The sequence below is a fragment of the Salmo salar genome, chromosome ssa01 (genome assembly GCF_905237065.1).
Source record: "Salmo salar chromosome ssa01, Ssal_v3.1, whole genome shotgun sequence".
Classification (NCBI taxonomy): domain Eukaryota; kingdom Metazoa; phylum Chordata; class Actinopteri; order Salmoniformes; family Salmonidae; genus Salmo; species Salmo salar.
The window spans coordinates 60,526,016-60,552,553 of record NC_059442.1 but is presented as its reverse complement, the minus strand read 5'-3'; the positions used below and the strand labels follow the sequence as shown (position 1 = coordinate 60,552,553).

Below are 26,538 nucleotides of genomic sequence, written 5' to 3'. Positions count from 1 at the left end.
AAGGGCCTCTTGGTTGGGCACTGTGATCTGAAGGTGGGAGAAGGAGAAGTGACCCAGGGCACCAGCGTTAGAGCCGCAGCAACTGAACTATTATCTGGAGGCTTTAAAATCAATCATTCATCATTTGTGAGGAAGGAAGAAGGAATACAAGGAGAATATAGAAAAAGACAGCTGGTGAGAAACCAAAGGTAACACTGTGAGACATGAATGTGTGACCTTTGTATGTTACGCCACAACATCGAGCAAGGGTGCGCAAGGAGAGTCTTAAGCCCCTTGACCCTGGTCTTTCAGTACAACCGTTGATACAATGAAAACATAGGGTTGGAAGCAAGGAGTCATCTGTTTAGGGACTGAAAAGACTACACTGTACTGTAATTTGGCAGGCTCAGGCTCCGTACTAGTATTGTGATGAAACTAGGGTTGGGCGATGTCAACCTTTGTCCCATCATGATTATGTACCCCTAAAATATTGTGATATATGATGCTATCACCCCTATTGGGCTGCCCCCCTCCCCAAAATAAAATACAATAAACTCAGCTAAATCGACAGTTGGGCTATAGCTCGAAATCGAATGCAACTGGATGAATCACGCTGAAAGATAATGTTGTTCAAAGCCTGGGAAGAGGCTAAGTGAAGGCAATGGAAAATCTTCTCTAATATTGCTTTCTGGTGGAGGAGCAGAAGAGGTTTGTGTGCATGTATCTGAGGGGTGTGCACGTCTTCCCCTAGAGAGCTAGGTTATAGGCCAAGAAGCAGAACTAGATAATAATTACTTTATCTGTCTCATAAAATGATATAAAAATAAATCCGTTTTTTTCAATCTCTCATAAAGCTGTGATTAAGAATAGCCTAGGCCTAGGTTTAGGCTATAGACGTTCATTCTTGCTCTTTTTGAAAGCCACAACAACTTTGTAGGCTAGAAATAAGCTACTGTTCATCCTTTTTACTTGTCTTGAAGCTTTGATGATAGGGCTAGGAGGAGAAAAGGTTATTGGCAGTTTGGTTTTCAACCTCACATGGAGGGACTACCCGACCCACATGGATCATTTCTTTCAAAATAAGCTTGAACTTGATTAAACTTGTAATGACATTTTTTTTATAAGCTATCGAATGTTCTCTCATTATTAGTCCTCTGGCTGCCTTACTTTTTTAGACTATTTAAATAACCGAGATGGAACTCTGTTACATTCATTGTTTGATCGGGAGAAAGCTATGCATAAAACGAAGCATTGCCGTCAGCCATATTCATGGCCTATCAAATGAAGAGAGAATGGAATAGGCTTTTTTCGTTTTTTTCGTTTTATTTTTTACAGCTAGACACAATATAGATAAAATAAAATAAAATAAAAAAAGGTTTAAGCTATAGCCTATTGCCCATGCATCCGACAGAGAAATAATATTTTCTAACTTGGAATTTTGTGTCGCTTTGGTGGAATTCTCTGTTCTGTCTGGCCTACATTCCTCTCTTGCGTTCTGTAGGCTATATAACATATTTATTGAAATAGGCTATAGCAAATAGGAATAGGCAAATTACTCAAAATGGCACTTGTGTGCTGCCCTGCTGTGCGCTGCGAGACACAGCCTCAGTCAAGTTCCAATAGGCTTAACCATCGTCTGTTACATCACGATGTTGTCACCATCAACGATGGCTGTCAATCATCGGCAATTTACAATGCTATCGTATTATCGGCCAACCCTAGATGAAGCCAACCCAAAGAAATGAAAAGCTTCCATCCTGCTTGGGTTCAGGCCCATGTTCGACACAGTTTAGCCTTAGCAATGGCAACGGGGGTCCTTCGAGTTCCATGCTGTCGTTTCCCTCCCCAACAAAGCCCCTTCACTGGGATCCAGTTGCCTTCGATATGGGTGGCTGCCCCCTTGCAAAGATCTGTTATCAAGCTCACTGCAGAGACAGGCTACAGATCTGTGCGTGTCTTTCTGCCGATGTGTGTGTGTACATGCGTGCGCAGTTCGTCAGTTCACATTTCTGTTTTTGGATGTTAAAATCAGATAAAGTTATTCAGGTAGTCGGCGTGTCTAATCCCACTCCAGAATCCAGGTCAAAGTCTGTGAGAACTTTCTGTGAGACTGTGTTGCTGTTGATTCAGGTATAGTTGGTATGTGATTCAGTCAATATGAGCTATTGTAGGCCGGGGTCCACAAGTGAACCAATCATAGAACCAGCAAATGCAACGCTCTTTGTGCTATGTTAAATTCTATCATCCTCTGACACCGACACATACGCAAACTAACACGTGTGAACGTACACACACTGTATGAAATCGCATACACGCACACAAACACCCACACCCAAAAGAACATACACACAGAACTGCACACCCTGTTGTCTTTGAAGAGCACCTTACCTCAGCGTGAGCAGCAGTCTGAGGCGAGACGAGACGAGGGCCTGCAGAGAAGAGGAGAGAAACGGGATTCATTAATGATCCAAAAATGAACCCCTGCTGTTCACACCTACATTAATATGAGCTGCCCACCTCACCAAGCGAGCTTAAAATACACATAGTGCTGTGGGGGAGGGGAGGGGGGCACACAGCATCTTCACAGCAGTCTCCTCCATTTAAAAGAGGGAGAAAAGTGTTTCACGGTTGCCCAGTTTGAAAGGCAATATGTCCCTCAGTCCTCCTCACAGCTTGAAGCCCCAGGGTTGTCAAGGACGACAGAGCAAGAGATGAGGAGAGATGAGAGACGAAGACAGACAAGCGGGCTCAATAGCATCACATGGTGGTATGATGCTGGAGGAGAGCCCTCACCTTGGCTTGACTAGACCCTGAGTCACCATATCCCGCTCTTTCTCCCAGGTGGTAGTGGGCAGAGCCAACTGATGCAAGGGCAGGCCAGAGAGCGAGAGAGGGCTCCCAGTCCAGACCCACAGAAGCAGTCTCTAAATAGTATGTTTTAACTAGCTTCCATGGCAGGACATGATAAGAAATACGGATAAATCCTATCCAGTCCTGTCACCTATCTATAAAGGAACTGATATTGGAGAGGTGTCCATGTTAGAGATACTGATTTGAGACAGTCAGGGTTAGGGTGCTATTTGGTCCACCAGCCACTGTGGCAGGTAGATCTACCAGCCACTACATGTATAATAATTGAGCCATGTTGTGAAGGAGCTGGTCCCAATGCATGAGGTTTTATCTTCACCTTGTCAGCTCAGACAGGACAACATAACAGCGGAGTTTACGAACCTTTTCATAAACAAAATATATTTTTGCTGCAAAAATTACACCAAAACACACAAAAAAACAAATGAACATGCTTTGTAATGTTTCTAAAACAATACATCAGTTACTTCTTACTAGTAATACATGTGTTATATTGGGACGAGAGTCTCAACTTTTACATCTAGACGTTCCGCTAGCGGAACACCTGCTCCAATATCCAATGATAGGCGTGGCGCGAATTACAAATTCCTCAAAAATACAAAAACGTCAATTTTTCAAACATATGACTATTTTACAGCATTTTAAAGACAAGACTCTCCTTTATCTAACCACACTGTCCGATTTCAAAAAGGCTTTACAGCGAAAGCAAAACATTACATTATGTCAGCAGAGTACCCAGCCAGAAATAATCAGACACCCATTTTTCAAGCTAGCATATAATGTCACAAAAAACAAAACCACAGCTAAATGCAGCACTAACCTTTGATGACCTTCATCAGATGACACGCCTAGGACATTATGTTATACAATACATGCATGTTTTGTTCAATCAAGTTCATATTTATATCAAAAACCAGCTTTTTACATTAGCATGTGACGTTCAGAACTAGCATTCCCACCGAACACTTCCGGTGAATTTACTAAATTACGCACGATAAACGTTCACAAAAAACAATTATTTTAAGAATTATAGATACAGAACTCCTTTGTGCAATCGAGGTGTCCGATTTTAAAATAGCTTTTCGGTGAAAGCACATTTTGCAATATTCTGAGTAGATAGCCCAGCCATCACGGCTAGCTATTTTGACACCCACCAAGTTTAGCCCTGACCAAACTCCGATTTACTATTAGAAAAGTTTGATTACCTTTGGTGTTCTTCGTCAGAATGCACTCCCAGGACTGCTACTTCAATAACAAATGTTGGTTTGGTTCAAAATAATCCATAGTTATATCCAAATAGCGGCGTTTTGTTCGTGCGTTCAAGACACTATCCAAGGGTGACGAAGGGTCACGCGCACGACGCATTTCGTGACAAAAAAAATCGAAATATTCCATTACCGTACTTCGAAGCATGTCAAGCGCTGTTTAAAATCAATTTTTATGCAATTTTTCTCGTAAAAAAGCGATAATATTCCGACCGGGAGTGGTGGTTTTCGTTCAAAGACAAAAGAATAAAAACATGGAGTCGACTCGTGCACGCGCCTGAGTCTCATAGTACTGTGACCGGCCACTATCCAAACGTGCTACTGTTTTTCAGTCAGGGCCTGCAAAGCCACGATTCAGCTTTTTGCCGCCTTCTGAGAGCCCATAGGAGCCGTAGGAAGTGTCACGTAACAGCAGAGATCCCCTGTATTGGATAGAGATAATCAAGAAGGCCAAGAAATGGTCAGACAGGGTACTTCCTGTACAGAATCTTCTCAGGTTTTGGCCTGCCAAATGAGTTCTGTTATACTCACAGACACCATTCAAACAGTTTTAGAAACTTTGGAGTGTTTTCTATCCAAAGCTAATAATTATATGCATATTCTAGTTTCTGGGCAGGAGTAATAATCAGATTAAATCGGGTACGTTCTTTATCCGGCCGTGAAAATACTGCCCCCTAGCCATAACAGGTTAACCAAAATATCACAGACGAGACAAAAATGTTCACCTGCCCCTTTAAGGGCGGGAGGTTACCGCGGGAGCGCGACTAGTCATGTTTTTGTGCCTGTGAGATTGTGTCTGACGAGTAGCATTGTCTTCTCTTCCCTAGCAGTTGAAATTCAAACATAGAAAAACAACCTACCTTGAGAACAAAACAATGTAAATAGCCAACAAACACAAGGACAAAGTCTCACTTGAGCAGACTTTCGTTTCGAGTAAATTAGACAAACTTTTATGCCTGTGCACAGCACTTCTAAAGCACAGCCCCCAGCCAGGCAATGTTGCAGCACGAGGTGGAATAGGCTTAATAGGATTCGTAGTTCTTTGACTTTGTGCGATTAATTTACCAGCCATGAAACAAAATGGCAGAAATACTTTGAAAACTATAAAATATTTGACTATAAATGTGATCATACTTGACTATTTTAATTCACAAATGCAAGTGAAATACTCACACTGTGGAGCCCTGTGGCTGGTGAAATAGAAATCTTACCCGCCGTGTTCATTTTAGGCCCTGCTGGAGACACAATTAGGGGAAGGAAGGAGAGGGGAGCTCACAGTTGAAGGTAGGGTAGCGGTGGTGGAGGGGGGACCAAAGTGGTATGGAGGTAGAGGGTGTGCTGTAGCCTGCTACTCAACCTAGTGTGCTCCAGAAAACGCTCCTGCTGCATAAATGCGTCACGTCAAACGCACGTCGCCCTTGATGGAGCGGAATCTGCCTGGGCAGATAAATAATGCACTGCTATCTCCTGCTACTGCTATAAAAGATGAATAACACACCAGTACACAGCTTTACATACACTACATGACCAAAAGTATGTCGACACCTGCTCATCCAACATCTCATTACAAAATCATGGGCATTAATATGGAGTTGGTCCCCCCCTTGCTGCTATAACAGCCTCTACTCTTCTGGGAAGGCTTTGGACTTGGTTCCATTCCATTCAGCCACAAGAGCATTAGTGAGGTTGGGCACCGATTTTGGACCATTAGGCCTGGCTCGCAGATTGGCGTTCCAATTCATCCCATAGGTGTTCGATGGGGTTGAGGTCAGGGCTCTTGTGCAGGACAGTCAAGTTATTCCACTCCGATCTTGCCAAACAATTTTTGTATGGACCTCGCTTTGTGCACAGGGGCATTGTCATGCTGAAACAGGAAAGGACCTACCCCAAACTGTTGCCACAAAGTTGGAAGCACAGAATCGTATAAAATGTCATTGTATGCTGTAGCATTGAGATTTATCTTCACTGGAACTAAGGGTCCTAGCCCAAACCATGAAAAACAGCCCCAGACCATTATTATCTTCCACCAAACTCGACAGTTGCATTCTCCTGGCATCCACCAAACCCAGATTCATCCATCGGACTGCCAGACGATGAAGAGTTATTCATCACTCCAGAGAACGGTTTCCTGTGCTCCAGAGTCCAATGGCGGCGAGCTTTACACCACTCCAGCCGACGCTTGGCTGCTCGGCCATGTAAACCCATTTCATGAAGCTCCCAACGAACAGTTCTTGTGCTGAAGTTGCTTCCAGAGGCAGTTTGGAACTCGGTAGTGAGTGTTGCAACCGAGGACAGGTGATTTTTATGCGCTACGCGCTTCAGCACTCAGCGTACCCGTTTTGTGAACTTGTGTGGCCTACCACTTCGTCAAAATTCTGCCCTGCTAGAGCCGCGAACTGACTTGTTGGAAAGGTGGCATCCCATGACAGTGCCACGTTGAAAGTCACTGATCTCTTCCGTCAGGCCATTCTACTGCCAATGTTTGTTTCTGTAGATTGCATGGCTGTGTGTTCGAATTTATACACCTGTTGGCAACGTGTGTGGCTGAAATAGCCGAATCCACTAATTTGAAGGGGTGTCCACAAACTTTGGTAGATATAGTGTATGTATTACACATTACTGACGACAAATGTTCTCGCTAAACTGCGCACGTGCGCAGTCACGCACCTACCCACCAATATAATCCTACTCCTTTGCGCTCTGGCTCTGCCTACGACAAAATCACAGACTCAAACTTGTTTTGGTTTGTAGCATTGAAAAGGGGCTGATATGTTGATTCGATCACAGAAAAATATTTGCTCTATATAGTGCAAACTCGGTGAAGTTCAATCTCTTGGGTCTCTGCGTGGGCTGCCATTTCTTCTGCGCAGAGACGCACAAGATAATTTTTCACCGACTTCGCCCCATTTTCATATTTTTCTGTGATCGAATCAACATTATATCCGTCCCTTTTCAATGCAACAAACCAAAACAAATCTAACTTTGCAAGATTGAGTCTGATTTTGTTGTCGGCAGAGCCAGAGCGCAAAGGAGTAGAATTATATTGGATGGTCTTTCAATCACCTGCAAGTGAATGCACTTTTCAAATCAGTTCAGATCAGAGCGCAGAGCGGGCGCATGTGCACATTTGTTGATATTCTTTCCTAGTTAGCGAGTTGTTAGCCCAGTTATCGGTAAGTATAGGTCAGCAATGGGGAGTTACGTGTAGGCTCCATTTCAAGCGGTCTTTGAAAAGCGAGTCAGGTAAAAAGCTAATGTCTTAATTTAAGGGGTAGTGTTGTATTTTGAGACAGGGATGAATGTGCAACTACACCAATAGGCAGAGGAGTAGCCTACACTGTCAAATATTCTGTATGGCAATTAATTGTATTTTGTAAAGTGATTTCTTGCATCATACAACACAATGCAATTTATAGTCACCTATTTGGCCCATGGTATTACAGACCAAGTAAAAACATCAATAATTAATGTCAAGCCCTGCATAATGTAAAAATATATAAATATTAAAGTCTCATGCAATGGAGTTCTGCATTGAACATCACATACAGTATAGGCTACTGTAGGCTATATCGTAGTAGCTATATCAAAAGCTATTTCCATGTGAAAATGTAATGAGATTGTCTCCATCGGATTTGTTGGTAGGCCACTCTGATAGGCCTACATTATGCCACAATAGCCTATTGGCTACTGTCTAAAACTGTAAGGGAACAGCCTCAGTGTTCACTGTAAATACGCAGCGGAAGTTGCACAGAATTCTCAAGTTTCTGCTCACTGCTCATTTGCTCAGAGCCCCAAAAAGATTTGAAGGAACATTGCTGACGACCCTCATTTACACCTGGAACATATTTAGCCACACCCACGTCCAGCTCTCTAACCACTTCTTATACAAGGTGGCACACAGGATGACATGTACACACAAACACATGCACCCACCCCCGGCACGCACACACAAACACACACGTGTAAAGACAAACAAATACCCCCTCTACAGCACTACAACAGACACCGACATCTCCCCATCACCTTAATAAAGCGGATGACGGATCATCTCACGGCTGTTGCACGTTTCTTGCAGCAGCACCGGCTCAAACGGACTGTTGCCATTGTTTACCCACCAAAGTTGCTGCAAATCTTATTTATGGCTTTATGCCGCTCCCATGATATATACGCCAATTAACGGTGTAGCAGCACAAACACATTCCGCCTGGCTGGGGATGGTGCTGCTAATCCTATTGTCTGCGCCTTTCGCCTCTCCCTTGCTCTCCATCACTCCACTCTGCAGCCAAACGCCCCATACAGAGGGTTGTGGAGGGGGAGAGAGACACGGGCAGCAGCTAGTAGATTAGTACTGATTTAGGAGAGGGATTCTACCTGGGGCCCTCAGGGACGAATTACACAGCAGCCTAATAATCAGACCACACCGCAGGCCAGGGGGATGGAGATTTAAGATTCAACACTCTTCCCTAATGGTCTGACAGCCCTCCACTACTTAGCATGGATTGAATGGCAAACTGTTTACCGACATGGGAGAGTGAGAAGTTAATATTAGCACAATTAGCATAAGGCTAACAGTTATCTACACCTGTGAGAAGCATTAGCATAGTCATAAACTGGCCACAGCAGAGAGTGAGGGAGATGTTTTCTTTCTTTCTCTGCCCTTTGCATTCAATCAGAATCGAGAGGCAGAAGACATAGAGAAGGTTTACGAGGTGACATCTCTGAGCTGACAGCCAGGCACTCTTCCTCTCATGCTAATGCAGGCGCAGAAAACATTATGTACAGCTCCAATGAAAAGAGCCAACGTGAAAAGGTCAGGCCCAATGAGGGGAAATCCATTTACAGAGTCCGGAAACACACACAGAGCACGCATATTGAGAGAGCAAGCAGAATGAGTTAGCCGTAAATAAACATTGAGCATCGCTATCGTTTTCGCCGAGGCAATTTATAACAGTGTGATGAAGCACACTATAGATCAGAGCGAAATTGTAGAGTGAGATTGTCAGAGAGAGAGGGGACACAACAGCACCAAAGCCAGTTTAACATGATACAACTAACAGTCATTGATCTACAAGTCATTTTGCATGCCGAACAACCCCCGGGGAATACCATTAGCCTAATCAAACTGCGCATTGTGCCCAGCTTTTGTGTGCTGACCAACACGAGGTAGGAGGCCTGTTCCTGATCTTGCATTTAAGCATTTAAATGCTAAAATGGCTTGCGTGATATTAAGCTTTATTAGTTAAGTGACAACCTACGCAATTTGCTAGGTTATTGTTATCTATGCACTGTTGAAAACTGTGTTTTACCGGAGACGTCACTCATCTGGCTATAGCCTACCTGCTGAACGGGACTTTTATTTAAATTGTTAAGGTTCACCATCAGCAACAGTTTTGGTAGTTTTGCTTTAAACAATCAGTGTATATGAAAAAATAGATTTGTTTTATTTATGAGCTTTATTGTCCACTTGTTCTCATGTTGTCTTTTTGGTTTAGTCTCCTTCGCGCCTTCTGTGTTGTGTGCACCTTCCCATTTACACACACACACACACACACACACACACACACACACACACACACACGGGAGGCTTTGGAGACCCTCTGGGCCAGTCGTCATCCCCGTCAGTGCCCCCCCCCCCCTCCCCCTGGGCCAGTGAAAAAAATAATGTAATGATATTTATATAGCCTATATCATTTATTTTTTTAAATTATGGATTCTCGAAGCTGTTCGTTCATTAAGTTCATTATTTATCAAACGGTCGCACAGCTTTCAAACAGCTGGTTGTTGTATGAACAGCTTACCGAAGACTGACAGCGGTAGGATTAGAAAAGCGGAAGGAAAGTTATGATATTTACCAGTAAATGCTAAGGCAAGGATGGGTATGCAAACCAGGTATTGAAAAAGTTCAAAGTCTTGGTTGAATATTTGCAATGTGCATTTCAGTCATCATGGAATAGCCTACCCTGAAAATCTGACATTTCCTCTAGTTTAGTTGGTCTAATGTTGCACGGTATACCGAAACTTTGGTACTTTTTCGATAGTAGAACATTAAAAATGGTTAAGTACTAGAATTTGTGTTACTTTAGTTGCTTCTGTCAAATGTGTCTCACGGATCATGCCTGTCTATCAACCAACCCCTTATTATAGCGTGCACGTGCCTGCTCCACTTACTCATTGCTAGTAGCCTGCACTGGGAATCTGGGCTGCAGCATATGTTAGCTCCTCACTCATGCTGCACAGAAGTTAACTCTTTAGGGATAGGGGGCAGCATTGGGAAGTTTGGATGAAAAGCGTGCCCAGAGTAAACTGCCGTTACTCAGGCCCAGAAGCTAGAATATGCATATAATTAGTAGATTTGGATAGAAAACACTCTGAAGTTTCCAAAACTGTTAAAATAATGTCTGAGTATAACAGAACTCATATGGCAGGCAAAAACCTGAGAAAAATCCAACCAGGAAGTGGGAATTCTGGGATTGGTAGTTTTCAAGTGAATGCCTATCGAATATCCAGTGTCTGTGGGGTGAGATTGCACTTCCTAAGGCTTCCACTAGATGTCAACAGTCTTTAGAACGTTGTGTCAGGCTTCCATTGTAAAAGGGGAGCGAATAAGAGCCGTTGGAACCAGTGGTCTGGCTGAAAGCCTTTAGTTTAGCCACACGCGCGGCCGTGAGCACGAGCTCCGTTCCCTTTCATTTCTGAAGACAAAGGAATTGTCCGGTTGGAATATTATTGAAGATTTATGATAAAAACATCCGAAAGATTGATTCTATACATCGTTTGACATGTTTCTACAAACTGTAATGGAACTTTTTTAATTTTCATCTGGACTTAGTGCCCACGCCTTGTGCATTTGGAAAAGTGAACTAAACACACGAACAAAAAGGAGGTATTTGGACATAAAGATGAACTTTATCGAACAAAATGAACATTTGTTGTCTAACATGGAGACCTGGGAGTGCCATCAGATGAAGATCATCAAAAGGTAAGTGATTAATTTTAATGCTATTTCTAACTTTTGTGACACCTCTCCTTGGTTGGAAAATGGCTGTATGGTTTTTCTGGCTAGGCGCTGACCTAACATAATCGCATGGTGTGCTTTCACCGTAAAGCCTTTTTGAAATCGGACACAGCGGCTGGATTAACAAGAAGTGTATCTTGAATCGTATGTATAACACTTGTATCTTATATCAATGTTTATGATGAGTATTTCTGTAATTTGATGTGGCTCTCTGCATTTTCACTGGATGTTTCTTTGAGACAATGCATTTCTGAACATAACACGCCAATTTCAAATTAGGTTTTTGGACATAAAGATTAACTTTATCGAACAAAACAAACCTTTATTGTCTAACATGGAGTCCTGGGAGTGCCACCAGATGAAGATCAAAGGTTAGTGATTAATTTTAACGCTATTACGGTACAACTAGCAGCATGTTAGCCAAAGACTGTTGCACTAGCTGTCTAGTCTGTGTTTTATAAATGTGCAGTAAGTATAAAACACAGTTATATAAGGGATTGGCAACTCGTTCTCATTCTGAGAAATAAGGTAGGCCACTTGATTTCAACATCTGAACAAAGTGGACAGACTTGCATGCCGTTTAAACAGTTGGAGATGAACAGAAGGGTGTGTTCATAACAATTCCACTGTTCAGCCTTGTTAGCTAGCAAATAGATCCAAGTTGTCTAAACTTGAAATGTAAAGATTAACTGGCTAATCACTAGCACGTGGGATTGAGAGATTGTTGATGAGACCGGTGTTCATTTTCTATAATGCCTGCTACAAGAAGTTAGTCATTATTAGTGAATTTGAAATATGCATTGTTCTGCTTAAATTTCTAACAAAACGGGGTATTTTAAAAGACCAACTTGAAATCCAGATCAGTGATTATTGCCAAAAAAGCAAGCTAAACTATTTTGATAAAATGATGTAATTGTTAGTGGGTCTTATGGTTGTGGAACCGAAACGCACAGAATCGTTTCAAACTGAAACGTATCGTTCCTGTATCATATCGGAGCCCATGTATCTAGATACGCATTGAATCATCTTGAAAGGGAAAGATGCACATCCCTAGTTATCACATGTAACCTCTCCTTACAACCCAGATTCCTAGCTCATCGCCTGAAGCATCTGTTCACACAGACACACAAAGCCTGTGTGAGGCAACGGCAATGAACAGCACTCACAATCCTGAACCACAACACATCACACTGTATAAAGGCTGGAGTGTAAACCCATTTCTTTCAGACATGAATAGAGTAGACATGGAAGGGGCTGAGGGAGAGAGATAGAGGATTTAGAACAGGGGGTGTGGAGAGAGACAAGGGGTGGAGGGGAGGTGGGGGTAGGCTGCTGGACGCTGGTGTTCTCTGGCCCACACTGCTGGGTCTGTTTGAGCTGAATGGCACCCAGCAGGCAGTCCTGGCCCCCTACTTCCATCTGTCCCAGTTCTCCACCCACTACCCCATCCTTTGCTCCCTCCCTCCACGACCAAGCAGGCAGGCAGAAAGAAGGCCACTAGGAGGGAGAAGCAGAGAAACCCGGTTTTGCATTAAATGGGCAAGAAAAGGTAGGATTTGTTTTGCAACCGAAGCTTGCCTAATATAAATGCTCATTTTTGTTGACCATATCAAAACCTTTGCTCCTGTTTTTGAGTGTGAGTCAAGGCCCTGAACCACGTAAGCACACAACCCACACAGAAACACTAGATATAGCCTAATGCCCCCAAGGGCAACAGTCCTATCAAGAAGAGGCTTCGATAAAGTGTGTCAGATGACACAAGAACATTTTCATTTCATGTGAAAAACAACCTTGCACAAGAAAGCAACTTCCCATTTGCTGCCACAATCAGCTCATTTTCACACAGTGTGCAAGTTGGTTCAGCTCTGAAAAGGCACATAAGATGGATTTCAAGCCATACATCTGATAAGAGACCCAAATTGGATTTTGCAGCTTCTCAGTAATAACACTGTGAGATCTTCGGGGGCGATTGCTGCAGCCCGCTTCGCAGTGTGGATTTGGGTGTCATGGCTGTGTAAACAATTACTCCATGGACTAAAAACATGGGAAGGAGAAGGGTGTCTAATGCAAGACCCCGTCCAGATCAGATATATCGCCTCAGAAATTAGCAGTGCAAGAAAAATGACTGGGATGCTTTGGTGACATCGACACTAAAACGTCATGCCTTTGCTGGGCCTCTGTGGTTTCAGTTCATTGCCTCTACTTTAACTATTGTTTAGATACACACGACGAGGTGTGGCTTAACGTGACAACACCCACAAGTAGGGTACAGCCGTAGGGTGCCCCTATTACTCCCATATAATTATCCTAACTTTGGCGTAATCCTAAACAAATTACTGACACTGTCATTTCAATCAACTTTTTTATTAACATACTTGGCTATCACAATAACGAATGATTTGCATGATACTTATTCTGCCATTCTAATTTGTTACCTGACCTGCTAACACTGGAAATAAAGCTACTAAAACTGTCGCATTATACTTACTTCACTTTTTGTTCACTCATAGCTTTCTCGCCGGTTAGCTGACTGGCTAGCAAGAGAAGTTAATATCGATCGAATTCACTAGTCTTTGCCTGCCCTTGAATGCTCTGGGTATTTAGAAAAACGTATTCTTGTTGGCTTGCCTATATGTCCATTCAACTTCCTGGAGACCAGCTGGTGAGACAACCCTACCAATGGCCCAAAGTAGCCTATGGTGATATCTACACCTACTTGGTGGAATCTCTAGGTTTGCATAAATATCCACATGCAGAGGAATATTATACAGTTGAAGTTGGAAGTTTACATACACTTAGGTTGGAGTCATTAAAACTCGTTTTTCAACCACTCCACAAATTTCTTGTTAACAAACTATAGTTTTGACAAGTCGGGACATCTAATTTGTGCATGACAAGTAATTTTTACAACAATTGTTTACAGACAGATTATTTCACTTATAATTCATACACTAAGTTGACTTGGAACAGCTTGGAAAATTCCAGAAAATTATGTAATGGCTTTAGAAGCTTCTGATTGGCTAATTGACATCATTTGAGTCAATTGGAGGTGTACCTGTGGATGTATTTCAAAGATTACCTTCAAACGAAGCGCCTCTTTGCTTGACATCATGTGAAAATCAAAAGAAATCAGCCAAGACCTCAGAAAATAAATTGTAGACCTTCACAAATCTGGTTCATCCTTGGGAGCAATTTCCAAATGCCTGAAGGTGCCACGTTCATCTACAAACAATAGTACGCAAGTTTAAACACCATGGGACCACGCAGCCGTCATACCGCTCAGGTAGGAGACTGCGTTCTGTCTCCTAGAGATGAACGTACTTTGGTGCGAAAAGTGCAAATAAATCCCAGAACAATAGCAAAGGACCATGTGAAAATGCTGGAGGAAACTGGTACAAAAGTATCTATATCCACAGTAAAACGAGTCCTATATCGACATAACCTGAAAGGCCGCTCAGCAAGGAAGAAGCCACTGCTCCAAAACCGCCATAAAAAAGCCAGACTACGGTTTGCAACCGCACATGGGGAGAAAGATCGTTCTTTTTGGAGAAATGTCCTCTGGAATGATGAAACAAAAATAGAACTGTTTGGCCATAATAACCATCGTTATGTTTGGAGGAAAAAGGGGGAGGCTTGCAAGCAGCTTCATGTTGTGGGGGTGCTTTGCTGCAGGAGGGACTGGTGCACTTCACAAAATAGATGGCATCATGAGGTAGGAAAATTATGTGGATATATTGAAGCAACATCTCAAGACATCAGTCAGGAAGTTAAAGCTTGGTCGCAAATGGGTCTTCCAAATGGACAATGAGCCATAGAATACTTCCAAAGTTGTGGCAAAATGGCTTAAGGACAACAAAGTCAAGGTATTGGAGTGTCCATCACAAAGCCCTGACCTCAATCCTATAGAACATTTGTGGGCAGAACTGAATAAGTATGTGCGCGCAAGGAGGCCTACAAACCTGACTCAGTTACACCAGCTCTGTCAGGAGGAATGGGCCAAAATTCACCCAACTTATTGTGGGAGGCTTGTGGAAGGCTACCCGAAACGTTTGACCCAAGTTAAACAATTTAAAGACAATGCTACCAAATACTAATTGAGTGTATGTAAACTTCTGAACCACTGGGAATGTGATGAAAGAAATAAAAGCTGAAATAAATCACTCTCTACTATTATTCTGACATTTCACATTCTTAAAATAAAGTTATGATCCTAACTGACCTAAGACAGGGAATTTTATACTAGGATTAAATGTCAGGAATTGTGAAAAACTGAGTTTAAATGTAGTTGGCTAAGGTGTATGTAAACTTCCGACTTCAACTATAGCTGTTATTTGAACAGACACAGCTCACTAGTCCTTCCTACAAGCTAACTAGCAAGCTTTATGCAATACGCATAGCTAGTTAGATACAAACAAGTGTTAGCGACTTACTGGTGGTTAAGTGCTTCGAACACACATAAATGTATGGAGTAACCGGAGCCCAAAGCTATGACTATACCCTACTATACCCTAACCCATGCCTCGCTGTGTGTATCTATCGTTGCTTCTCCTTGTACAGTTTCTGCACATAAATCCTAAGTTTGCATTGCTATCCAACAAACACACAAACGCTAGCTAGCAGGCAGCTGTTTGAGACTTCGCTGTGTCATATAGCCCTCAGAGGCCATGTCTAGACTTGACAGTTCATGCACGTTTAGTATTCTGATCATATACAATACGAGTTAAAAATTTGGACACACTTACTCATTCAAGGGTTTTTCTTTATTTTCACTATTTTCTACATTGTAGAATAATAGTGAAGACATCAAAACCTTGTGTTATTTCATAGTTTTGATGTCTTCACTATTATTCTACAATGTAGAAAATAGTAAAAATAAAGAAAAAGCCTTGGATGAGTATGTGTGTCCAAACTTTTGACTGGTACTGTAGTTCTGATCATGGATTTCCGAACGCGTCATGCATCTACACCTACATTTAAAAGGTGTCTATCGTGTCCACAGTGTCCAGATTCCATTTTCCCATGCTATATTCAAATGCCAGTATGCATTCCACAAACAGTGGAATAGGCAAAATATGTAATAACACAACAACTGGTGGCAGTAGCTAACTACTGTAGCTAATTACCCAGCTAACCTCTGTAGCTAACCAGAACGCTAGCAAGCAACGCTAGCCTAAAGAGACTGCAAATGGGTTAGCATAACTCTAGCCAAAGAATATTTTTTTTTTGAAATATTAGCAAGCTGGCTAGCATGAAGCCAGCAAACACGTTCCTCACACGCGAGAAATGTATTTCCTTCAACGTTAAAATGAAAAGGTGCCTCGGTCCCACAACACAAGTTTTCTGCAGACTTGTGGGAGGAGCACTGATGATGTCGCCCACTGCATGAGCATTCGGTAGACTGATTGTCTCTAAACTGAGGAGAAATCCACACACAATGCTTCCCTGGTCAGCCAGACCTAAACACAATCAGACCACAAAGCGACTTCTGTGCATCTAGACCTGTCTTTTCAATGCAAACTTCAAGATAGCAGAAATCCCATGTAAGTGTCAAGTGTAGACACGACCAGAGGAACACATTAGACACCAGCAAAGAGACAGCCCACAGTTGTCCTGGGAACCGCAGCCAAATACACACACAAACTCTCTGAGAGAAGCACATTCACACTGAACAACATGACCAGAAGAATAAATACAAAGTGTCACCCGGAAAAGTGCATAGACCTGCATTTTCTCTCAGGGATGGGACCGGTAAACAGTGTTAGATTTATGATTTGTGTGAGATAAAGGGCTGATAATTCTATTCAAGGTAACAAGAATGAATACATCTAGGCCATCTCCCAGGGGCTGCTGGGGACACAGCACATGGGCCATCTGAATGGGAGGGGACTGCTGGCCTGGGCTCTGTTGTGGTGAATTGAGCACAAGCTCTATGTCAACTGCAACTCCCACAGTTCTCCTTGGCAGACTGCTCTTTCCCCACTCACACAGACTACTGAGATCTGCTCTGCAGAGAACCACAGGTAAGGAGAGATGACATTCAGTTCCCAGAGAGAGTAAGATTAGAGAAAGAAAAAGGAATGTCAGTTCTCATAGTTATTGGCTTTCTGATTCTCCTTCTGCCCACGCTTTATTCTACAGACTGTAGCCTCACAAACAAACACATAAAACCTTTCAATGCTCGGTTTTACAGACTGCCGAGGTCCCGGGTGAGGTGAGGCATCTACAGACCCTGAGCACACTCAGTAAACAATTTCTATAGCAACGGCACCAGTCATCTCCAAGTTGCAGGAGGTTATTTAGAGCAAACCAAAGGTGGGAGAAACAGTCTTGCACCTCACACACAAGGGCTTTTCAACCTAATGATTACATTCCGATTAATTTCTGTAGGGCTGAAACAGAGAATTATCGAGATCGAGAGCTTTTTCCCTCTGCTACACATGGATATCCATGGAAACCAACTCATTTAGGCTTGATTTATGCCTCTAACAGCTGGGGGGGAAGGACCAACAAGACTGGGCTCCCAAACCGTAGAAAACACATGATTGTACATGCCTGACTGACCATCAACACACACAGGAAAGCATACAGTGCAGCTTGACAATGCTCGATTAGTTGCACATTATAGAACCACTCCAGAAGAACAATGCGGTAAATACCAACGAGATGACGCTAACGCGTCTTTATTCTGCCTCTCTCCCATTTCAGAAACACATATTAACTGTTGCTCCCTGATCCTGGTCATGAACAAAACGAGAGCGGAGACAGAAAGGGAAGATTGCAGAGGGGAGAGATGGAGGAGATGGATCTGCTTTTCTAAAAAAGAATCAGATGTAATTCAGTCCTTTCAATATATTTTTTTCTCAGACTATTCGCCAACGCACAGGCCTGTCTCTCTCCGTTATCCTTCGCCCCCCAGTGTACCCAGTCTCCCCGAGCCACATCCCATCCACATCCCCCCTACTTTTTAATAAAAGTCCCATGATTGTAGTGACTGCCCATTACTGCTTATTACTTTTTAACAATCATTTACTCACAGCACTTTAATAATATATTTCAGTTGTGTATATATTTGTTATTTGATGATCATTATTTCACTGCAAGACATCATCTCATCCCTATAGAGCTGCTGCCTATCATTTTAGTAGTTCTTCAAAGTAAAAAACTTCTATGGCTGCTGAATACCAACTTTCAGTCACTTAGATTAATGTATTTTCAGGTAGAGATACCAACTGCTCTCTATTCCTCTCAATAGCGCATTCTTGTCTCTTTTAAGTAGCAGGCATAACAGAAACAGACCGGACAAGTAGGTGTGCAATAGATTGTCTTTGGAGTTAATTACCCCGTTTTCTGCACTAAACTATGTAGAATATTGGCAGAAGGCAGAACAAAATGGAATTAAAATAAGTGAAATGGATGTCGGTCAATTAGTTGCTTGAAAACCAAAAAACAACATGCATTCCCGTTAATCGCACAGCACTAATGGAAACACACGCTTAACCTCACTAGGGTACGTAGTGTCCACTCATTCAGACTGGTCTTACTCTCTCATTTTTCAGAATACAAGCCTGAAACAATTTCTAAAGACTGTTGACATCTAGTGGAAGGCATAGGAAGTGCAATTTGAGTCCTAAGTCAATGGATACTGTAAAGGCATTCAATAGAAAACTCCCAAAATAAAAATATCCTACTTCCTGGATGGATTTTTCTCAGGTTTTCGTCTGCCAAATCAGTTCTGTTATACTTACAAACATTATTTTAACAGTTTTGGAAACCTTAGAGTGTTTTCTATCCAAATCTACCAATTATATATATACTGCTCAAAAAAATAAAGGGAGCACTTAAACAACACATCCTAGATCTGAATGAAAGAAATAATCTTATTAAATACTTATCTTTACATAGTTGAATGTGCTGACAACAAAATCACACAAAAATAATCAATGGAAATCCAATTTATCAACCCATGGAGGTCTGGATTTGGAGTCACACTCAAAATTAAAGTGGAAAACCACACCACAGGCTGATCCAACTTTGATGTAATGTCCTTAAAACAAGTCAAAATGAGGCTCAGTAGTGTGTGTGGCCTCCACGTGCCTGTATGACCTCCCTACAACGCCTGGGCATGCTCCTGATGAGGTGGCGGATGGTCTCCTGAGGGATCTCCTCCCAGACCTGGACTAAAGCATCCGCCAACTCCTGGACAGTCTGTGGTGCAACGTGGCGTTGGTGGATGGAGCGAGACATGATGTCCCAGATGTGCTCAATTGGATTCAGGTCTGGGGAACGGGCGGGCCAGTCCATTGCATCAATGCCTTCCTCTTGCAGGAACTGCTGACACACTCCAGCCACATGAGGTCTAGCATTGTCTTGCATTAGGAGGAACCCAGGGCCAACCGCACCAGCATATGGTCTCACAAGGGGTCTGAGGATCTCATCTCGGTACCTAATGGCAGTCAGGCTACCTCTGGCGAGCACATGGAGGGCTGTGCGGCCCCCCAAAGAAATGCCACCCCACACCATGACTGACCCACCGCCAAACCGGTCATGCTGGAGGATGTTGCAGGCAGCAGAACGTTCTCCACGGCGTCTCCAGACTCTGTCACGTCTGTCACAGTGCTCAGTGTGAACCTGCTTTCATCTGTGAAGAGCACAGGGCGCCAGTGGCGAATTTTCCAACCTTGGTGTTCTCTGGCAAATGCCAAACGTCCTGCACGGTGTTGGGCTGTAAGCACAACCCCCACCTGTGGACGTCGGGCCCTCATACCACCCTCATGGAGTCTATTTCTGACCGTTTGAGCAGACACATGCACATTTGTGGCCTGCTGGAGGTCATTTTGCAGGGCTCTGGCAGTGCTTCTCCTGCTCCCCCTTGCACAAAGGCGGAGGTAGCGGTCCTGCTGCTGGGTTGTTGCCCTCCTACGGCCTCCTCCACGTCTCCTGATGTACTGGCCTGTCTCCTGGTAGCGCCTCCATGCTCTGGACACTATGCTGACAGACACAGCAAACCTTCTTGCCACAGCTCGCATTGATGTGCCATCCTGGATGAGCTGCACTACCTGAGCCACTTGTGTGGGTTGTAGACTCCGTCTCATGCTACCACTAGAGTGAAAGCACCGCCAGCATTAAAAAGTGACCAAAACATCAGCCAGGAAGCATAGGAACTGAGAAGTGGTCTGTGGTCATCACCTGCAGAACCACTCCTTTATTGGGGGTGTCTTGCTAATTGCCTATAATTTCCACCTGTTATCTATTCCATTTGCACAACAGCATGTGAAATGTATTGTTAATCAGTGTTGCTTCGTAAGTGAACAGTTTGATTTCACAGAAGTGTGATTGACTTGGAGTTACATTGTGTTGTTTAAGTGTTCCCTTTATTTTTTTGAGCAGTGTATATTATATCCTAGCTTCTGGGCCTGAGTAACAGGCAGTTTACTTTGGGCACTCTTTTCATCCGGATGTCAAAATACTGCCCCCTACCCCAAAGAAGTTAATCACAGAAACAGAATTTCCACCTACTGATAGACACACACACAACTGAAAAGTTGAAAGGAATAGGAGAGTGACAGCGCAGGGACTGAACATCAGAAACACAATCTGGGGAGAATGAAGCCATTTCCAAAGCAGATTGTACTTGAAGAGTTCTGAAGTAGAGAACTAGAAACTAAATGGGTTGGGGCTGTTCAAATACCCTACAGGATGCAGGCTGCTATGGCTGTGTACCTTAGCCAACAAAGCCTAGTCCGGCAAAGGGAGAGATAACGTCAGGCAGTGCCGCAGACTCCAGCCCGGCCCGCCTCACAATGGGCCCTATCTTTCATGTCCTCATTAAGATAGCGCTCCAGCAATTAAACTCAACTTTCATGTGAGCGCCTGAGAAAGAGGGGATGGAAAGGAGGGTGAGAAAAATGTGGGAGAAAATCATTTTCATTTTGGTAAAGAAGAGAAAATTGGGGTCGGACTGATCGAAAGCGGGATTGAAAGTTAGTTTTCCAAGTTTCGAGGGAGGTGAAAATGACTACATGGAGCGATAGAGGAGAGGGTACAAGGATTGCGGAGGCAAAAATAAATATAAGAGAAATACATTTCCCACGAGTCGAAGTGTGTTGGTTCCAACTGGCATCTCGTTACTTTGCTCTCCAGGCGGCAGGGATTCTATTAACACAACAGTTGACTGAGACACAGAGGAGTGCGAGATTGGGAGAGAACAGCAGGGAGAGGAGAGACAGAGCATTCCAGGTTGAACAGGGGAGAGAGATGAATTGACCAACAACAACAAAAAAAGGGGAGAGCGCAGGCTTGGGCGATATATCGTTTATACCGTGTACCGGGGTATTTTGAAATACCAACGGTATGATTTTCAATATCCCCTCGCTGGGGCTGCGGGTGTGTGCGCAAAGCCACTGCTTATAAACTATAGGTTAAGTATAAGAAACCTAAGATGTGTCAAATTAATTATATCCAGCTCAGGGCTTCAGATATGCATTTGGTTTGCTAACTTGCTAGCTGAGTGGCTAGATGTCAAGATCAAGCGTCTTGGTTACAGCAGAGACATTCAATATTCTCCTGGATGAAGATTCCTGTTGCCTAAATTGTTTTGTGCATCAAACATTTTTGTCAATTATTATCATCATCATCATCATCATCATCATTCATTTTTTAAATAGCACCCCTTATGTGCACATTGGATAATACCGTATACCCCGGTATGGTATAGAAACGGCATGAACTTGTGAAAATCTGGATACAGCCCAACCCTAGGAGAGAGCTGTGCTGACTGAGCTTGAGTGGGGTTAAAAGTAGAAGAGAAAAAGGGGGCACCACACATGCTATAAAAGGCCACAACCCTTTTCTTTGTTTAATACTATTAGCCTCAGTGATCCTGGTCTATCGACATGCCTTGACACATCAATGGCTGATCAGATCACTCCCTGTCCCCATCTGGAAGAAATGGCAGTGTATCTTCCGACACGACTGGGTATTGGCAGAAGAGGAGCTCACATCACACAGAAAGGGACAGCTGAAATCAAATCACACTCCCTAACCCATTGTGTGTCTGTCTACAGCGTTAAGGAATTCAAACGCCATCACAAATATGGATTCCTAGTACACAAGATAAACCAAGCAGACAATCATGAAACTGTAGGCCCTTGTTCTCCAGTGTGGTTAATCTTTTTATTAGCTCCAGCAGATTAATCACAGCTGGCTGAGAGGCCAACTACGACATCATGATATAACTCTTAGACAACAAACAGAGCTATGACATACAATGCAGTGCTTGGAGAAACACATTGTATGTTCCTGCCTTTGAACTGGAGAGAAGCACTGTGGTGAGTATGTAGATATAATCTACATATCTCTGGCCTATTTGAATTCTATTTTATTTCACACATGCATACAGACAGTGCATTCGGAAAGTATTCAGACCCCTTTGACTTTTTCCACATTTTGTTACGTTACAGCCTTATTCTAAAATGGATTAAATACGTTTTTCCCCTCATCAATCTACACACAATACCCCATAATGACAATGCAAAAACAGGTTTTTATAAATGTTTGCAAATTTATTCAAAATAATAATCAAATAACTTATTTACATAAGTATACAGACCCTTTGCTATGAGACTCAAAATTGAGCTCAGGTGCATCCTGTTCCCACTGATCATCGTTGAGATGTTTCTACAACTAGGAGTCCATCTGTGGTAATTTCAATTGATTGGACATGATTTGGAAAGTCAAACACCTGTCTATATAAAAGGTTTCACACTTGACAGTGCATGTCAGAGCAAAAACCAAGCCAGGAGGTGAAAGGAATTGTCCGTAGAGCTCCGAGACAGGATTGTTTCGAGGCACAGATCTGGAAAAGGGTAACAAAACATTTCTGCAGCATTGAAGGTCCCCAAGAACACATTGGCCTCCATCATTCTTAAATGGAAGAAGTTTGGAACAACCTAGAGCTGGCCGCCCAGCCAAACTGAGCATTCGTGGGAGAAGGGCCTTAGTCAGGGAGGACACCAAGAACCCGATGATCACTCTGACAGAGCTCCAGAGTTCCTCTGTGGAGATGGGAGAACCTTCCAGAAGGACAACCATCTCTGCAGCACTCCAGCAATCAGGTCTTCATGAGAGTAAAAAGGCACACAAAAAGGCACATGTAAAAGGCACATGACAGCCCAGCTCAGTAAAAGGCATATGACAGCCCACTTGGACTTTGCCAAAAGGCACCCGAAGGACTCTCAGACCATAAGAAACAGGATTCTCTGGTCTGATGAAACCAAGATTGAACTCTTTGGCCTGAATGCCAAGTGTCACATCTGGAGGAAACCTGTAACCATCCCTACAGCGAAGCATGGTGGTGGCAGCATCATGCTATGGGGATGTTTTTCAGCAGCAGGGACTAGGAGACTAGGCTGGATCGAAGGAAAAGACGATCGGAGCAAAGTACAGAGAGATCCTTGATGAAAACCTGCTCCAGAGCGCTCAGGATCCCAGATGGGGGCGAAGGTTCACCTTCCATCAGGACAACAACCCTAAGCACACAGCCTTGACAACGCAGGAGTGGGTTCGGGACAAGTCTCTGAATGTCATTGAGTGGCCCAGCCAGAGCTCGGACTTGAACCCATAGCTGTGCAGCAACACTCCCCATCCAACCTGACAGAGCTTGAGAAGATTTGCAGAGAAGAATGGGACAATTTTATTTTTATCCTTTATTTAACTTGGAAACAAATACAGGTGTGCCAAGCTTGTAGCGTCATACCCAAGAAGACTCGAGGCTGTAAACGCTGCCAAAGGTGCTTCAACAAAGTACTGAGTAAAGCGTCTGAATACTTACGTAAATGTGATATTTCCAATGACATTTTTCACAAATTTCAACAAACCTGTTTTTGCGTTGTCATTATGGGGTATTGTGTATAGATTGATGAGGGGAAAAAACAAGGCTATAACATAACAAAATATGGGGAAAAAAATCAAGGGGTCTGAATACTTTTCCCGAATGCACTGTGTACACTAGTGGTGGGGGGGGGGATAGATGGTTACACACACACACACACGCGCGCGCGGTCTAACTGACGCTTGGACGTTGGGAGAGAGTGAGTTCTTTTCCAACCTCCACAAAGACGGAGGCACTGGCGTGAAATCCACTCCATGAGATCTGAATTTTAATTTTCTTCCCGGGCTGTTCTCTTTAATGAGCAGTCAACAATAAAAAAACTGACAATGAATTTTCCAACTGTGCACAGTAAGTAAAATAAAAGTCCTTAGGTAGGAGAAAAGCAGAAGAAAAAAACCACACATCTGAGCTTCTGCCAAGTACTCAAAGTTCTGTGATTTTCACAGCTGAGAGAGAGAGAGCGGGGAGAGATGGAGACCGGCATCAGCAGCGCCAGGCCCATGAGATGCCAGCACAAACAAGTGACACACACCCAGGCTTCCCAATACTGATACACAGGCAGAGGGTTACCCAACTGGGCCTCACATAGGCCTGCAAACAAACTCCAAAAATAAGTGAGACTGTGGCCTCAAGTACACCCCCTCTCAACACCAACCAAGCAAACAGGAGAAACAAAAACATATATATTGTATATAATTAACAGGCCTAGGCAGCAACAGCTGAGTGCTCCAACTTTAGTCCACCAGCCACTGTGGCAGGTAAATGAAAAAATATATACCAGCCACTCATTTTTTAAAAAGCCAAAATATATTTTCCCCTAATAATTAAAATAAATTACAAAAATTGAAATAATTACCATGCTTTATAATGTTTCTAAAACAAGAAATGTATTAGCAAGAAGTAATGTGGTATATTGCTAAATCTCATAAAAAAATTATGACCGGAGTCTCAATGAAAATATCAGTTGAGACAAAATTTCAGCGGACCCTTTAAGGGCGGAATGGTACAGTGGTAACGTGGCCACTCGAGTCCTGTCATGTGCACGCAGCAATCCACCAATCAGTCCTGTATGGTAGAGTGGCCAGTCGGAAGCCACTCTTCAGTAAAAGGCACATGAAAGCCCGCTTGGAGTTTGCCAAAAGGCATCAACAGCCCATGAGAAACAACATTCTCCAGTGTGATGAAACCAAGATTGAACTCTTTGGCTTGAATGCCAAGCGTCGCGTCTGGAGGAAACCTGGCACCATCCTTACGGTGAAGCATGGAGGTGGCAGCATCATGCTGTGTGGAATGTTTTCAGCTGCAGGGACTGGGAGACTGCAAAGTTCAGAGAGATCCTTGATGAGCGCCCTGGAGCAGGTTTTCAGGACCTCAGGCTGGTGTAAACCTTCTAATAGGACAACAACCCTAAGCACAAGTCTCTGAATGTCCTTGAGTGGCCCAGCCAGAGCCCGGACTTGAACCCGATTGAACATCTCTGGAGAGACCTGAAAATAGCTGTGCAGCGACACTCCCCATCCAACCTGACAGAGCTTGAGAGGATCTGCAGAGAAGAATGGGAGAAACTCCCCAAATGCAGGTGTGTGAAGCTTGTAGCGTCATACCCAAGAAGACTAGAGGCTGTAATCGCTGCCAAAGGTGCTTCAACAAAGTACTGAGTAAAGGGTCTAAATACTTATGTAAATGTTTCATTTAAAAATATACATTTGCAAAAATTTCTAAAAACCTGTTTTTGCTTTGTCATTATGTGGTATTGTGTGTAGATTGATGAGGGGAAATAAACAATTTCATCCATTTTAGAATAGGGCTGTAACGTAACAAAATGTGGAAAAAGTCAAGGGGCCGGAATACTTTCTGAATGCACTGTAACACAGCCTCTTGCAGAAAATTAATTATTTACCTGACTTGCTTTTCAAAGATGGGTAGAAATGCACATGTTTTGTGCTCTTGTAGGAAGCAACCAATCCCACATTGCTGATTAGAAATGAGCTATAACTGGGCTAATAACTCACTTACTAGCAAAGAATATGAACAAATGTACACACATGCAGCATTTACTTTGATCTCAAAACAAGCGCATCTACTCGTAACCACTCATGCTGTAAACACAATCCAGTACAAAGTGAATAGCACAGATCCATATATAGCAATTGTCTATTTGCATATAGGGATACGGCAGCTCTGATTGGTTATTGCGCACCAGTTTGTGTAGAGTATGGGCCTGAGTCGTGCCTGTCAATGCAATAGAATCCTACTCCAATGCCCTCTGCCTACAAGAAAATCTCTTGCATAGTTAGTTTTGTTTTGGTATGTGGCATTGAAAGTGGCTAATATTGCATTGACAATTCGCACAGTAGAGGGAAACGTTGATAGTGTTAAAAAGGGGGAAAACTAGAAAGTTGAGTTAAGTTCAATCTCGTGCTTTTCTGCTCGGGCTGATATTTCTTCTGTGTGGCAGTCCCGGGGGAGCTGTGTGCAGCTTAGAGGGAACATTGCCTGCACCCCATGCCCATCCCACCCCA

General features: G+C 43.2%; 1 protein-coding gene across 4 annotated transcripts in view; it reads right to left on the bottom strand.

The window, feature by feature from the left end:
• LOC106606834 (bifunctional heparan sulfate N-deacetylase/N-sulfotransferase 2) overlaps positions 1-26,538 on the bottom strand; it is a 200,490-nt gene that overhangs the window by 105,282 nt on the left and 68,670 nt on the right. For all 4 annotated transcript variants that reach the window (XM_045720750.1, XM_045720748.1, XM_045720747.1 and 1 more), the window contains exon 2: positions 2,368-2,408. The gene's annotated coding sequence lies outside the window, so the exon portion shown is untranslated. The remainder of the gene's footprint in view (positions 1-2,367; positions 2,409-26,538) is intronic.